Genomic DNA, 17,115 nt, shown 5'->3' with positions numbered 1-17,115 from the left:
ATCATATATTGGGCGAAAAATCAAAGAGAACATTTGTTTCATTGTTGAGATGACTGTGTAGGAGATGCAGATGCAGACCATCAATAATGTTGGTATTATTTTTAACTGAAATACTGTAGGAACATTATAGACATATAGTAAAAAGATAAGGACTACAGCCTGTAACTAAAATACAAAAGGCACTGCATAGAGGCTGATAGCTTTCCTTCCATTTATGGTATAATTGCAGCTGTTTTCAAGCAAGCTATAACATGAAAAGGAGTAAAAATTCAATGTCGGTAATGTAATTTGGTGTCATGTATCAGTGTTTCTTAGCAACAACCAGTAACATTCCGTGGAGGCCATGCTCAAATGAAGTAATATTGCATCAGTGGATAATATTTTCGATGAATGTTTATGCTTCAGGTTTTTCTCTGAAAAACTGTGGATATTACAAGAACCTTGCTGCTCCAGGTTGAAAACATGCATTTTTTCTTTGTTTTATTTTGTTTTTAAAAATCTGCATATAACTCAGCTGTGACAGTGTTCATTAAACCAAAACCAGAACCCGCTTGAAAATACTTCTCTTCCCTTTATTGTAAAGGAAAATTGTCTGTCCGATCAGGAAGGCTGTCTTTCAGCTCCTGAGATGTCTCTTGAGTAACAGTCTTGGGATGGACCCACAGTGTTGAATGTGTATATGTGTAAAGCAACACATGAAGGAAGAAAAAAGTGGGAATTTTTTTTCCCCATATTCATGGTACATCATCTAAGATATGCCCAAACTCCTTCTCTCTTAAAGTTCAAGCCATTTTGGAAACCAGGTAATTTTTTTTAATTTCAGCAACTAGAGAGGAAAGAATTTAATCAAGTAATAAACCAGAAAAAGACAAGGAACAGGGAATATTAGATATACTTTGATATCCTATTTTAATATTTTTATAATCTTATGATTCTATAGTCACAGAATCACTAGGTTGGAAGAGACCTTCAAGATCATTGAGTCCAACCCAAGCCCTAACACCTCAACTAAACCATGGCAGTGAGTGCCATATCCAGTCTTCTTTTAAACACATCCAGGGATGCTGACTCCACCACCTCCCTAGGCAGACCGTTCCAGTACTTTACCACTCTTTCCATAAAAAATTTATTCCTAATATCTGACCTACATTTCCCTTGGCACAGCTTAAGACTGTGTCCTCTGGTTCTGTCAGTGGCTGCCTGGAGAAAGAGACCAACCCCCACCTGACTATAGCTACCCTTCAGGATAAGGTTGCCCCTGAGTCTCCTTTTCTCCAGGCTAAACACCCCCAGCTCCCACAGCCGTTCCTCACAGGGCTTGTGTTCCAAGCCCCTTACCACCCTTATTGCCCTCCTCTGGATGTGCTCAACCATCTCAACATCTTTCCCAAACTGAGGGGCCAGAACAGGACACAGCACTCGAGGTGTGGCCTCACCAGTGCCAAGTACAGGGGAAAAATGACCTCCCTGCTCCTGCTGGCCACACTATTCCTGATACAGGCCATTTGTTACTACCCAAAAGACAAAAAAACAAATGTGAATTAAGACTGTTCTGACAACAACTTGGATCAGGATCAAATTCTCCTATGCCATTCACAGATGTAACTTCATGGAGGTTTGCATTACCTGCACCTCTGGTCCCTGCATAGTCGGAACTCAAGAAAGCACCTTCTAGAAATTTTCATGCCTGATGTACATTGCACTTGCGGAAGATCAATTCAGCTTTTTCTTTTCTGGTGCAAGCATTAGGGAGATACACAGTCTTGGTGCCCTCAAAATATCAATTTTTTGTGATGGAGCACAGGTATAAAATGATTGGACTTCAATCAAAGAATGAGCCTTCCCTTGTCAGAACAAATGCTTAATATATGTGTACAATATTTACTTCAAAATTACTTTTGCAATCAGTTAGCCATCATTTAAGGTTCATCAGAAGAGTTTAGCTTCTGAAAAAGACACATTTTGTTACAAAGCAACAAAGCACCAAAGACAACACCTCTGCTGGGGAGAGTTAAAATCCTGCTGTTATTCAGAGAGTATTCAAGCACTGATTGCAAAGATGCTGAGGTTCATAAATCCTGTGAGAGAAATAATTAATTTTTCTAAGTCCTCATAACAAAATAGAAGCAAACAAAGAAAGGGCCTCTTAGATGAAATAATTGCTTCGTGTTACACTGTGTAAGCAATCCCTGCTCCAAGGCCATGCAGGGGACATGTTGACATAGGCAGATGCAGATAGGGCATATCTCTCTCACTCCTGCTCTGGCCAGGCAGGTGCAAACCAGCTTTGGCCAGGAACCCTTGAACTCATGTAAACACACCACAAGCCCATACTTTACCCCTTTGAACACTTTTATTTTAGGCCCAGCAGCACTGCAGTGTTGCTGTGCAGGCCCTGAACGGCAGCTGGCTCCCAGCCGCCAGGCTGGAGTGGGCGCAGGACAGACACGCGGGACACGCCATCAGCCTGGCACAGCACTGCCCAGTCCAGGTAGGAGCACGGGGATTTCTACAGGGCCTCAGGTGACCAAACCTCCACCTAATGCAGGTGCTCATCACTGGAGGCTGCAGGAGAAAGCATGGGAAATCTGAAACCAGCATCTCTAATGCAATGGACCTGTCAGAAAGTTCTGCCTTGTCTCCAGGGCTTGTCTGGTGAGACAGGAGGGGCTCTGTCCCTGCAGTTTTTCCAGATAAACCAAAGTGTCCAGTCTGAGCTGCTAACTGGGCTCAGGTTAGCACAAAAGTTGTGACCGCCTGTATCTGTCTCTCTCTTCTCACATGTTCTTTTATCCTTCTCATCTGCACTGAGCACGGTGAGAAGAGAAAATGTAGTTGGGGAAGGAAGTTTTAACAAATTTACAAGATGCAAAGGTTCTCTGCAGATCAAAACATACTTTCAGATTTCAGAGCAAAACAAGAAGCTGAAATACCAGGCCTTTAAACTCCATTTTTCTCATGATAATTCTGTGACATACCTTGAAATTCGAAATTTAATTTTTACAATTACTTTTTTCCTGCTATTTCACTGAAAGTTGTCTTTTGGAAAATTAATTTCAGTTTTGTGTTTCTGCATAACAGTTCATTGTAGGATCAGCAGCAAAAAATGAAAATATAAATGTGATGTGTGGCAAAACTTTGAGAAGAAAACTAAATTAACATATACCATTTGAAATACCATTTTTCTGTTGGGTAGGCAGCACAAGCCATCTCTTAGTTATCTCATAGCTGCATTCCAGTTTACACTGAGACAACAGTGGTTAAATAGATGGTGTGACAATGTTGCATTTGAGGCAATAAATTTAGTAACTTACCTGTTAATCATATAATCTTAAAATTATTTTCTCTAAATCAGTTTCTGGAGATCCTGTCAGTGTTAGTTCCAAGACTTAACTAATCTTGAGCTAATGTAGTAACTCACTGGGTATCTCATGGCCTGTGCTAAAGTCCACGGTGGGGCTTCATAGATGTGACACACTTGCCATAAAGTAAATCCAGTTCTTCCAGGAATGGTTGCTGTTGAAACATGAGATATGTTCGGGAATGCTATGATTTTCTTGGCTCTGTGTAAAATCCCTGATTCCTCTGCTGCATTTCCAGACATTTTTAAACATTTTTAGAGTATTTAGAGTTCACCTGAAGTATACAGAAAACGTAATTTCCCTGCACACTGAAAGCTGGATTGCCTGGGCTTCACAAAAGTCTTGCAATGTGTCTGTTCAATCTAATATTTCAAGAGTGTTTTTAAAGTCTTTTCAGACCTAAAGTTTCCCATCTTGACAATGGATTTCTTTGACACTTAGATTTTGACTTATATAATCTGTTAGTGTTTCTTTCCATGTAAGACAGAAATTTTTGAGATGTAGAATGGGAGAATGGAGCCTTTACATGGGTAGAATTAGAAAAGATTTTCTGATTTCTTAGAAAATAAAAGAAAGCACAAACATTTAGTTTTGAATCAACACCAAATGTTTCAAAATCTGTATTCACAAACAATACTTTTGTTTTCTCTCCTCTGTATTAAGCCCTTTTTATAAAATATCCTGGGGCAGTTTTGTTCTTTTTAAGAAATGAGAATCAGCTCATGAGCATACATCAATTCAAATTAAAAAAAAAAAAAAAAAAAAAAAAAAAAAAAAAGAGTTTGGTTTAGGCATGTTAAAATTACATATTTGATTTGAAGCAATTTCAAAATTTCTTTCATTTCTTTCATTTCATTTCTTTCATTTCTTTCTTTTTCTAATCAAAATTGTTTTTTGAAATAATCTCATTTTAATTTATACTTCAAACCTATATCTGATTAATTTACTGTTAAAACATTAAAATTATTTATCTGTAGTTACAAACAACTGATGCTCTCTGCAGAAATTGGAACTGGTTTTGATGGCATGTAGTTTAAGTCACTTTAACACAGTATTGTTTATTTTTACAGAAGTCAAAATTCTGAAATATTTGGGATTCCTCATTCCTGAAGAGCTATATTCTACCAGAGCTCTAATTGTAGCTCTATTTATGATTTATGGTTTCTCCTATTAAATTACCAATTATTTTAGTAAGACATTTATTTTAAAAACAGAAGTGAACTCCTTGGGAGATTTTACACATTACACAAGTATACTAAAAATTATGGAGGAACACTGTCATGGTTTTGTAATCACAAAATCCTTTGAAAACTCCATAAGCTCTACTCCAGTTATTTCTGACCTCAGTGGTGTATGTTGACCTTATTTATACTCTTTTCTACAGTGAGGCTAAACTGGTAAAAACAAATCTGCAGCTTCTGTAGACCCAGCACTGCATCTGTACATCTCCTAATGGAATTCCTGAAAACTCTGCATTTCCCAAGGCTCTAGGCACATGGCCTGAAAATTTTGCCACAAATCTTAGCAAATGGAATAGGCTTTGAGTGTGCCAGAATCAGAATGACTCAGCTATGAGTCCTTAAATTACCACATAGCTTTCTTTAACTGAGGTTTGGAAAGGATACTGAGTATTTTCCCAGAGCTTGCTAACTACTTGAACAAGGTAGTTGTATAAGATTATGATAGTCAGGTTACTTTGTGAATCAATGATCAGGTATTTAGTGGCTAGAATAAGAGCTTAAACACCTATGATGATTTGGTTATTGCCTCATAACAGAAATAATAAGTTAATTTTTCCAGAGCAAAATAATTTGCATCACAATTGTAAATCCCAGTTTATTTTAACTACAAGCCAACAGAATGCAAGACTATTAGAAATAAACTTGTAGTGTTCATCAAGCTTATATGGCATTTTTCACTAAGTGGTGACAATATTTTATCTCATAACTAAAATAGCTAATGCCTTGGATGTTCTTATATGAGCTTCTTCAGTTATCTTAGCAAGTTAGAAAAACTGATATCCAGTAAGTCCTTGGTTCTGACTGCTTTGGGGTGCTTGGGCTCAGAAAACTCAGACATCCCAAACTGTAAGGTCAATCATTAGTGACCACCCGCATCCAATGTGGCATTGATGCAGAGAGAAGCAATGCAGACATAAACCATGGGGCAGAAAGCGGTCCCTGCCCTACACATTTTGTGTAATAAGCAGAGGAAGGGGTGCACAGTGAGCAGTGATTGATCCAAAGTCACATAAGCAACTACTGTAAAAATCAGGAATTTCTATTTGTCACATTAAATTTTTTTTTTTACTAAATATCCTCTGCTATTTTTGCTCTTAGAAGTCGTTCCTTCTGAAAAAGGAATACCAGTCAAATGGAAAAGCCACAGTGTTTAGACTTCTCTTAAGTGCTTTGTTAAGCTGTTTAATCCTATTTTACTTGTTAAATATTAGAACTGAGATATAATTTTAAAATCAATGTATGCAATAAAATGAGACAAGACAACTGGGTAGCAGAAAATTTAGCAAAGAACGAACTCTTCAGTCTAAACTAAAATTCAACATATGCTTCCATTTTGGAATAGCAAGATAGTAGAGATAGTAGAGAAACATTATATGTCAGCTTTCTGTGAGGAAAAAATAGTGACTGATTATTAAGCCATTTTTCTGCCTAAATCTTATCTGTGGTATTTCAGCATCTGATGCCATTTTCTTCTCTCTCTCTTTCTCTCTCTCTCTCTCTCTGCAATGCCAGAACAAATTCATGCTGTTGATTTTTTCAGCACTATGTAGCTATTGGTGCCTATGGAGTTCTATCTTCTGCTAATATAAACTAGCCATTTATTGCATTGCTAAGTACAAAATGACTGAGAAAGGACCCTGATGAGGTGGACCCCAAATAGAGTCTCTGACTATTTGCAATGAATCAGGAGTTAAGATGTAATCCAGAAACAATGTAATAGGAGGATCAGAGAAAAGAATGGAACAGACTGAAGAGAACAATAGATGTCCATGTCATTTCTGGACATGAACATTTCTAACTACTGACAATGATAAGGAAAGCAATGCAACTGACAGGATATCACAAAGAAAGCATCAATTAAACGGGTTTAATTTCAAGTTTCATTTTTTAGGTTTTTTAGGCTAGACAAAGGTACCTACAGTGCCTTTTTTGTTAGCTTTGCACAAAAATAACATGTATTAGTCAACCTAATTTAAATATGTTACCATTTTCTAATTTGAGAGGAAATAATATTTTAATTTTGCCTGAATATTCCAGAAATAATGTTATACTAACTCATGCCTAATCTTCAAAACATGGATTTTCTTGCTTACTTTATCTAATTCCAAAGTGTCTCCAGCTGCAACTGAAGCTTTCACTCAGAACTATGGATTAGTTTATTTGTATTTGTGCACGATTGTTCATTTGTATTTGTGTTGTCATCAGGTTAAATGTTACCTGTTCTCATAATAAGCAACATTTGTCATTCTCGTGATGACCTCCCCTTCTTCCTAAGACTATGAATATGCAAAATTTAATCTTTTAATCTCAGACAATTGGAGTAATTGTCTCCAGTGTGGCTGTGAGCTGAGAAGGGTCACACACACAAAAATATATATAGGAGGATCAAGACTGTCTCTTCTCTGTATCCAACCCACAAAATAACATGACTATTTCAAGCAATATACAGTAAAAGAAAATCATGTCACTTAAAATAACTTTGAAAGTTTCCTTGAACATATTCTAACACATAAAAATATGAACATGCCCATTATAGAAACACAGGCATTAATTTTAAAAAATTTTGGAAATACCAAGCATACAATCTGAAGACCTTTGTTTTGTGTGAGAGTATAAGACAGCTCCAAAACATGTCCAGACAATACCTTAAGTACTTTAAAAACATAATCTGTGTTAGGGTTTCATAGCAGCAGTGATGGATTGTTCTGCTTAATGCTTCATGAAGCCTCTGCCTCATTGGAGGCAGAACTCTATCACCCAAACCTGGCATCTTAATTTCTTCACTGACAGCCAAAAGAGTGCCTGTGAACTGGGGGAGTGTGCTGGTATGAATGCCTTAGGCAGGAACCTAAGCCCTAGGCTGTATTCTGACTTACTGTTAGCATTTGTTTCTAGTGAGTACTATCATGGTCCTAACCACAGTTTGACTTTTAAATTTCCTCTACTGAGAAAATTCCAGCCAGGAAGAAAGCAATACCTTTTGCTTACTCTCTCTGGCAGCAGTAATTGTCCTTTGGGCAGCTCAGCTCCCCTGCTGCTCCTGTGAAGAGTCACACCCTTACATGCATGGCACAGCACTGAGCATAGCACACGAGGCAAGAGAATGAAAACACACATATCTCCAAAAGAGTCACCAAGTCACCACACCACACCTTACAAAAAATTCTGTCTTTAAACATTGTATGCAAATCATCTTTACTTATAAATACTTAAATGTGAAAAAAAACAAAACAACTTTGCTGATGTCTGTAGCATTTCTTACACCAAATATTTACTGCCCAAAGCCAGGCTATGCACAGTGAAAGTTATGCAGACGAGTGATAGAAGCCCTCATCTGCTTCTCTATGGCTTGTTTTATTGCTTGTGGTCATTTGAGCTCCTAGACAAGAAGACTTTTCTGCAATATTCGCAAAATGATAGAAAGGGAGATGACAAGGTGTGCATTCTAATTTATTAATAAAATTCTAGTGATACCCTTGATTAGCAGTACACAAAATTTTTTGTCCTGCTATCAGCCTGTAAAAGTCCTTTTTCAAACACATAAAAATATTAGTTTGTCAGAATTCAAGTGTTTTGCCATGTAGCAGGTGTAATGTTCAAAGGATTGACAAATGTGTTTAAATAACAGAATATGGCAATCATCTCTATGATTTGTGTAATAAGCAGAGAACCCTTCTGGATTCCTCTTTTAATTGGTGCTGCAATTGTTCCAGTGCCTTGAGAATTGTTATGACAATAATTATGGCTGCAATTGAATGGAGAGCAATAGTGGATAAATATTCATGCCTTGGTTGGTCTTGCACTTCTTTTATTACACCAATACAAGTACCATTCAAGCGAACTCTTGCAAGAAAGAATATGCTTATATGTCAAAAATCCCAGTCATCTCAAGGGTGCAGTTTGGTGCCACTTATACGCCAGTATGTTGTCTCAAAATGATTTCTGGAAAAGAAATACAAGTCCTTTCTATCACACATGCTAGGGAAAAATAAAAAAAAAAAAGGATATTTTTTGTCATACAACATGATCAATAATGTTACTTTAATTATTATAACAGCATTATAATTGGCATACATAGACTAACTTTTTTTCTGAGCCTTGGAAAATTGGGAAAAAGTTTTAAATATAATCTTTGAAACTGAAGTACTTAAAAAAAATTTAGCTTTCTTAAAAGTCCCTCTTCTGGTTTCACCAGGGACTAATATTTTGTGTGGTTATAGGCACGTTGTTACTGAATATTCATATACAAACTCATCTGGACATTACAAGACCAAAATTTGGCTTCATCATAAGGATTGCAAAATTTGGGCAATATCTGAGGTTTAGGTATAAATGGGCAGTACTGGTTCATAGTATGAAACTGATCTATCTATAGATATGTTAAGAACTATTAACTTGAATAGACTTTATTTTCAAAGCCTTGTTGGTTGAATCTTGCATGAGATGGTAAATTATGCAGATTGTGTTCAAAGAGGAGGTTAGAGAGAGCAAGGAAAGGCCTGGACAGGTAGTCTCTGTGTCCTGGGAAGGCTAACATTATTCTAGGTCAAATAGCTATAAATAGGCTTGCACAAGCTGTGAATGTGTGTATGGGGAACATTTTCCAAAGAATCTTTCAGTGGTAAATCACCTTCCATTTTAGGATCTAGTTGTTCAGAATAAAAACCTACTTTGTCCCCCATCTCAGTGCAATATACTCCCATTGAAGCAGTACAGTCATGTAGACAAGATGAACTGATTTTAGTACATCAGCTTTACATCTGAATGGACTAGGGATAATCTCATAGGCTCGGACTATGTATTCTTTGGTCTTTTCTCTAGCTGGTTGCATCCAATTCTGTGACAAGTCCTCAGAAGACAAGTCCTTTCGTCACAAGTCCTTTTAGCTATTATCCCTAATAGTTCTCTGGATGCTATTTCTGTCTTTAAATTAAGATCCCTTTAATGCCTTCAAATAATCACTGGTGTAAGCAGAACAGTAAAGTTAATTGAACACACATGTCTCCAGTGCTGTGAAGTGTGTATTCCAGTGGGAAAGTGGTTTTTGAGGAAAGAGCAACATACAAAATAATGTTTTATATTGAGTTATACCTATAAATTATATCAATATGTTTCTATAAAAACTAAAATAACATTAAATATTCGATATATTAATATTGCATATTATATTACACGCTGTTAATTGATTATATAGTAATATAATTAAAAATTAATTGAAATGGCTATATGATGTAAAGGTACATTAATTAGGCAGTGTTAACTGTGCAGCATTTTAGATAAGAGACTACATCTAAGGGTGTTGCTCTGTTGTCTATGTAGTACTGGCTACTTACACTGAATGGTGAAAGTTGAGAAAGAGTAGAAATGCCAAAATTAAGTCTGTTTAGCCTTTATGTCATCCAGTGTATTATAGTGATACAGAATGTGGTTTGGCAAAACACGAATATTGTTATTCAGCTGAAAAAGTCACTTAGATGCTCAGAGGAAGCCACTTGGACCTCTTCCTTAGTCTCCCAGAGAAAGTATTTCTGTGTTGCAAATGCAAAGTGCTCAATAGGTAACACAATGTCATATAACATATGTTTTGGTTCCTCTCAGTCATAGCGTGACTTTATCTTGCCTACTGTATGTAAGCTGTACCTTATTTCAACACTTAAAACACTTTCTTTTGTGCTTATTACCATAGGATCAGAGCACCCTACAAACACAAATGAGTTAGCCATCTCATCTCCCAGATATGGTATTTTGTAAACTCCATATGTATATGTCCTAAATTTATAGAAGCAGCCTCTAAACTGTTTCATTACCTGTGTTCTTCACTGAAGATGCCTGGAACTTGTCTGATGGCCACCAGTCACTCATGGCATCTGCTGGCTTCAGCTGCACTGACTTGTCAGCATCTCTGAAATGCAAACTGTGGCTGTCTTGGGCTGGGGACCCAGAAAGGAGGCAGCATATCATTAGTGGTCCAGTGTGGTTGTTTACCTAGCAAAAAATGAAAATCCACAAATATGCAGTCTGGAATCAATGTGCACCACATTAGTCTGTACTAATCCTCACTTTACCAAGTTTATAGCTATCTGTTTAAATTCCTATTGTTAGCCTCATCCCTTGAAATAATGCATGCAGTTCTTTCCTTCACATATACACAAGTTTCATGGGAAAATAGTAGTGCAATTCCTTCCAAGGGTCAGGGTGTGCCGGTCAAGTTGAATTGTTTACGTATGTGCCCTACAAATGTCAGTATGTCAGTCTACTCATGTGTAACACCAAAAGACATTCGGAAAACTTAAGGAAACTACAGTGATTAATGTCTATATAATTATTATACAAGCAGAGGTCAACAAACATACTTTATTTAAGTTTTTTTTTCTGCATTAAACTAATGTGAAGAATCAAAATATTTTCATTTTCATTGGAAAAATCATGGCAGCATCTAGGCTGTGGTACTTTTCACTTCCATAAAAAATGCACTTGTTTGTAAAAGATTCTAAATGCTTGATTAGAAATGCTTGATTCTGTTTTTACACAGAACAGGTCTGTCAGAACTTTGTTTCATATCCTCTTTTATTTGAAGATTCATTAATTAATCCTTTTAATTTTTCACCTTTGATAATGGTAGTATTTTAAGGGTTTTTTTCCTGGTTTTTGCTTTTGTTTTTACAAAAGTAGTTTTTTTAAATTAATGCTCTGTCTACCCTCATGGTTTGCTTTTTGTCTAGTATCCTGAAAACTTCTAGAACCTGTATTTTTTACAACAGTCAAATATCAGTTATCTGGATTGCAGATTATTTATGCAAGTTATGGAAAGACTGTTAAGGTTTGGCACAAGCACAGTTCTACTGTTTCTCACACCACTTTATCTCAGGGACCAGTGTTGCCACTGTTCTGCAGCAAAACACACAGAAAAAACCACTCCGGCAGATGCAACCTGGTTTCCAGCAAGCCCATACAGGTCAGGTGCCTCCTGGTCTCACTGTGATGACCAGGGCTGCTGGGGAGTACAAATACCCCCCATCCCACAGATCTCTGAGTCCCAGGAGCTTGTTGGGTTCAATGCAAACCCATGTGAACACCTGGACCTAGCTGGGCTCTAGCACAGTGTTGAGCTCAGCAACAAGCCAGAGGCTGGGAGAGCAATGCTGATTTCTTTAGGTCTGACCCCTAAAGAAAACATTATCTACCATGTGTTTTTTCCTGGGAAGACACAGTCTATGCTCCAATTTATTGTACCCAAGTCTCAGCACTTTTTGGCTTCTAGGAGGAAGTGCTGTCTTGAATGCACCACCAAGGCACATGCTAGGCTTTGCATTTGCACTGTGCTGTGCTATGCTAGAGGCAAAAAGTCCATCCAAAGCATCAAGGATAGCACAGACCTGCATGGTAGTTTCTCTATGCAAGACAGATGAGGTCCAAGCTTGTTGTTAAACTAGAGCTAATAAAGAGTATTTTTTACCTGGTGGGGACACTGGTGGTGCTTTGAACCACATTCTGTCTGAGCTATGCCTCCCTCACACAGTCCTGCAGAACTTTCTTTTTGATCTGTAGATTTTAGAAGTTGTGGCCACATATTCTGAATTTATTTATCTAATTTACATGCTAAGAATTACCATTCAAAAATGCCTAGATTCCTCCACAGGCTGGTATAGAGAATTTAGACTTCTGAATTTATGTGTTGGGTATCAAGCAAAGTAATTGAAAGTAGATGGTGTATGTGTTTAGCAGAATGGGGTTCAAATCACACTATTACCTGGTATTATATTACCCAGAAAATCACTTCAGAAATACTTATCTAAAATTTACTAGAAAAAAAATGCAATGTTGAAAGGAAATTTCAGCTCACTGTTCTCCTCACTGAAGATGTTCTTCAGTTCAAAGTAAATGGACATATAAATACTTTACAGCTACCAAAGCACTCAGTGTGGGCAGGGACTTGTCTGAAAGAAGAGTCCTCTCTTGGCACATGTTGAGAAAGAGGGAAAATGAACAGACATCATTTACATGCAAGATGTACAATAACTTAGAATACTTCTATTAGAGAAAAAAAATTACAAAGTTGAAGTGATTGAAAGACTGCAAGCCATGTCTGGAAACTTCCAGAAATAAAATCTTTGACAAATATTCCTATAGACAAATGTTACTCTGACAGTGGCTGCAGTCAGAAATGGGAAGGTGGAAGACCTTGAGACAAGTAAAAATCATGGCCAATATTGTCCATTTTTGAAGGGAAAATTCATATTTCTTACATGAGCGAAGTACTGAAGTAGTCTTCCAGAAGGCCCAAAAGAGCTCACAGGCTGAAGACCAACAGCAGCTGGAAAAGTTCTCTGGCAATGATGACACATGTGGGTAGGAAGGCAGCAGGAGTGGTGGTAGAGTTGAAGAGTAGCAACACAAATAACAAAAGCTGCCTTTTAACTGGCAATGCATGCCCTGGAGTTCCACATACTGCAGAGACTATTTCAGATACTTCTTAGCTTGGATAAGAATGTTAGTCTATGTCTGGACTGCTGCCATGGACATGTGAGAAGGTCAGTAATATTGACATAATTTATTTTGTAGATTAATTTTTTATCTCTGACTAGTTTATTGTTTTATTGTGTTTCTTTATCCTCTTATTAAAGTTATGTTTGTTCAAATCACTTTGACTGGTACAGGTACTTCTTACTCTTTTATGCCTTATTTCTCAGGTTTCTAAGAGACAATCTTAAAGCACAGATTTTTAAGTTTTCAGAAGGAACTGACAGAGCTTGTATTGGCTCCTTGTAAGCATTAATGAGCACAGCCAATTTATGATTCATACTGCCTAGCCAGCCATAAGCTTCCAGTCCATCTTTACCTTCCATGTCAAGACCTGGAGTTGCGTTCAACACCTTCCATGCTTGCTGAATTATTTCTTTATACTTTTAGAAACTCTTATTGCACAGATTGTACACTTCTCAGAGAAGATCTGAGCAGCTGCAGCATGTAGTGCTAGTCTGAGCTGTATTTGTCATTGTAGTACTTTCCCCTGCATTTTAACTGCTTTCCTGGCTGTGTGGGTTTGTGGCTCTATCCAAACACACTGAAATCAGTATAAAGGTTTTCTGACTGGTGGGATTTGAATCTTATCTTTCAGGCTGGAAACTAGTTAGTCAAATGTACTTGAAAATCACAAAGGTGTTTTGAAGTACCTGGATAATACCTACTAAGTTAAGATGAATTAATCTAAAGGAAGACAGATGTCTTTCTAATGAAAGGGTTAAGTAATCCTTTTGCAATACTCCTTCGAGGCTTTGTATGGTGATGTTTTGTATTGCACCTAAACAAGTTTCCCTGGCTCACTTAATCATTATTTACATTACACTGAACCTCTACTATGGATGTGGTTAAAGGAAAACATGCCAAATTTGAATATCCAACCAAACAGAAACAGTAATATATGAAGGAAATGAAGTTCTGAAATAAGGAAACAATATAGGGGCAGTAATATTGTTGATCAGCTATTGTTGTTAATAGCAAATGTAGTGAGCATGTTCAACTTGATTTAAAGAGTGCACATGATGATCCCAAAGGACAGCATCAGGAACAACTGTTCATCTCTTCATTTCAGATTGAGTCCCTGCTGTTAACATCATTGTTACAGGGTGTTACTTACCCATCTCCCCTCAACAGTATTGACAAAGGCTATGAAAATTCCCCAGGATAAAACTTGCTTTAGCTCAGGTTAAGGTAAGGGAGTATTTGCCTTACAGCATATTACTCTTGTGGAAATTATTAGATTTGTCTGTATATGCTCTTGTAGCATCTGACTTCCACTGAAGTATCATCAGAAGCATCACTAAAAGGGGAAATAAGTCACTGAATGTGGACATTTGTAAGTGCATTTCAAATCTCGCATGTATGATTTTTCATTGCCTTCTTTTGCGCTGACTTCTAGGTTCTGAAACATAGATCTAGATTTGTATGTGAGACTAACAAAAAAAGTTCACTGCCTGTTATCCCTAAGGGAAATTGCTGTGTTTTTCTTGTGGGGAAGCAGGCTTACTGTAAAACTGAAACTAGGAATGCCAAGAAAAAGACGGATATAGAGATTCCAGGGAATGACGAGGCTGCATGAATGTGGGAGAGTTCCAGGTTATGGGAACAATGAAAAAACAAAAAAGCGAAACATAGATGTTATGGTGTTCAAAGGGGAAGAAATGTGGATGGATAAGAGCACCAAGAAAAGAAATGAACAGTGACAATTGATAATTAAGTTGTAGGCTAGTCAGACCATGCATATTCTGAATAAGAAACAGGAGGGGAATGCATGGGCAGGTTGAGACTAGAATGGCATCCGTGAAAAGAATAGCAGAGATTCAAATAAGGGTTGTCTCTTACCATGGCTTTTACTGCCAAGGAATACAAATAAGAGGCAATTTTTGTTTGTTTTTATTTCACTAGCAAGACAGCAAGGCTGATATTCCCACCACCCTTCCTCTGAAAACAAAACAAAACAAAACAAAACAACAACAACAACAAAAAAAAAACCCACCAAAAAAAACCCACAAAAAATGGGACCTCTTAAAATTTGTTTGAAGAATCAGTTTCAAAAAGAATCTCTCTAGCAAATGGTTGCAAGCCAATTTCTTACCATACTCTTTTTACACAGCATTTGAAGGTCATTCATCAGAAAGTTATAAGATTATTACTGTATTAATCCAGTAGTTGATTTCTGAAAATTAATTTCACTGACTAGCAAGACTAGGCACACAAAACTATAGAAGCTTTAATTCACAGGTTCATCCTAATATTTTTCCCTGCAGTTGACATATGTATGACATCTGAGCTTTATCTGAAAATAACTTCTAACTTCTCTGGAGTGTGTTTTGGAGTTGGGGATGTTTTTGTTTTGGTTTTGTTTGTTTGTTTGTAATTTCTATTTTCTGTCAAAAGCTGTTTGTATTCATGTCTTAAAAGAAGCTAAACAATCTCTGTATTATTTTAACCAATTTTGAAGGCACGTCATGTACGTGCCATCCAACAAAATCCCTAATGCAACAGTCTCCGTTCAACAGCCAGTCAAGTGCTTTCTTTCTCATACAAATTTCTGTTCTTCCAGGTGAGAACTTACAGGTTTATTTATGGAATTTATTAAATTAAATATATTTGTATTTTGTGCTCTGAACTTTACTGTTCACTTGAGAAGCCATATTTAGCATGGGCACCTGTAAAGGAGAAGTGTTGCTGTGCTGCTGTAATATAGAAAATGCCTAGAATCTCTGACAACTCTCCAAAAAACCCCAGTTTGCCCAATCTTGATCTTATTATCAGCAATAAATCAGGTTTTCTATCTCTTTTTACTCAGGAAATATTACTGTGGTACAGTCATGAAATTGATGCTATTGCTACCTTGCAAATTTCCCCAGTCCTTTCAATAATGTTCAAAACTGCACCATGAGGTTGGTGTTCCTGTGCAAATCCTCATGCTGGAACCTAGAAACGTCTGCCTTGCTTCTGCTCTTAAAATCTACCTCTAAAGGGAACGAAGTGGCTAAGTGGTTTAGTCTTGAAAATTACTGCTGTAGCCAAAATTGATTTATGGCCTAGTGTCAGGTTACAGTGTGGTTCGATTTGAATGCAAATATTATAAATGTTTAGTGATCAGTTTTCAAGGTGCGCTAGAGGTTGCTTGTGACTTTAACCTACAGTCCTCAGCTGGTTCTTTAGGGTCATCTTGTCTTTACCAATCTTGTCTGTATATTTATGCATTTCCAGTTAGTCATTGACTTATAATGACAGTGCAGTGGGAGAAGCTGTCTCTCACTGCCAAATGCATATTCTCTGCCTGGAGCCCAACCAATTGTAAGAGGAAACAACCCAACAAAATCACAATTATTCTTTTTGGTCTTTTCTCAAATGATGGACTGATTGTCTTTCTAACTTCTTTTTGGAATCAGATGTACCTTCTTGATCTTTCATCAATAAATGCAAGGGAAATTAAATCTTTCTTCTGAGTACAGAATATATCAGCTGCCTTTTGAAACCAAGTATGAGAAGGTGGAAATATTAACCAACACCTTCAGTAATATTTTAGACTGCAAAACACTCATGCCCACTTCCCTGAATCATAAACTACTTCCTCTGCAGCTTTCAGTAAGAAATTCAGGATGGGTTCTAACTCATGTTTAGATGTTCTAGTTCCTGCAATTATTAAGGGTCTCTCTGCAGGCAGGAGGGATAGACAAATGTGTACAGGGATGAAACTATTTAAATCTCACCCTCTGGAGACCTCACTTCCCATCTACAAGCAGGGAGAAGGGACTTCACTGCATCGGAAATGTGTTCCTCATGAGGATAAGTGCACTGAAGAATGTCAGGCATTTGCACTTTGACACTACAGCTGTGTCAGCGCCGGACACAGACCATGGTACAGCGGCTTTGCAACAAAAATGTAAAAAAATTTACTGTGTCAGGGTGACTGTGTGATAGGGAATAGAGTTTGTCTTGGCCCATGCTTCTGAAATGTCCTTAAGCATTAGTGATGTCTG

This window comes from Vidua chalybeata, chromosome Z, assembly GCF_026979565.1.
Source record: "Vidua chalybeata isolate OUT-0048 chromosome Z, bVidCha1 merged haplotype, whole genome shotgun sequence".
Lineage (NCBI taxonomy): Eukaryota > Metazoa > Chordata > Aves > Passeriformes > Viduidae > Vidua > Vidua chalybeata.
This window is presented reverse-complemented; position numbering follows the sequence as displayed.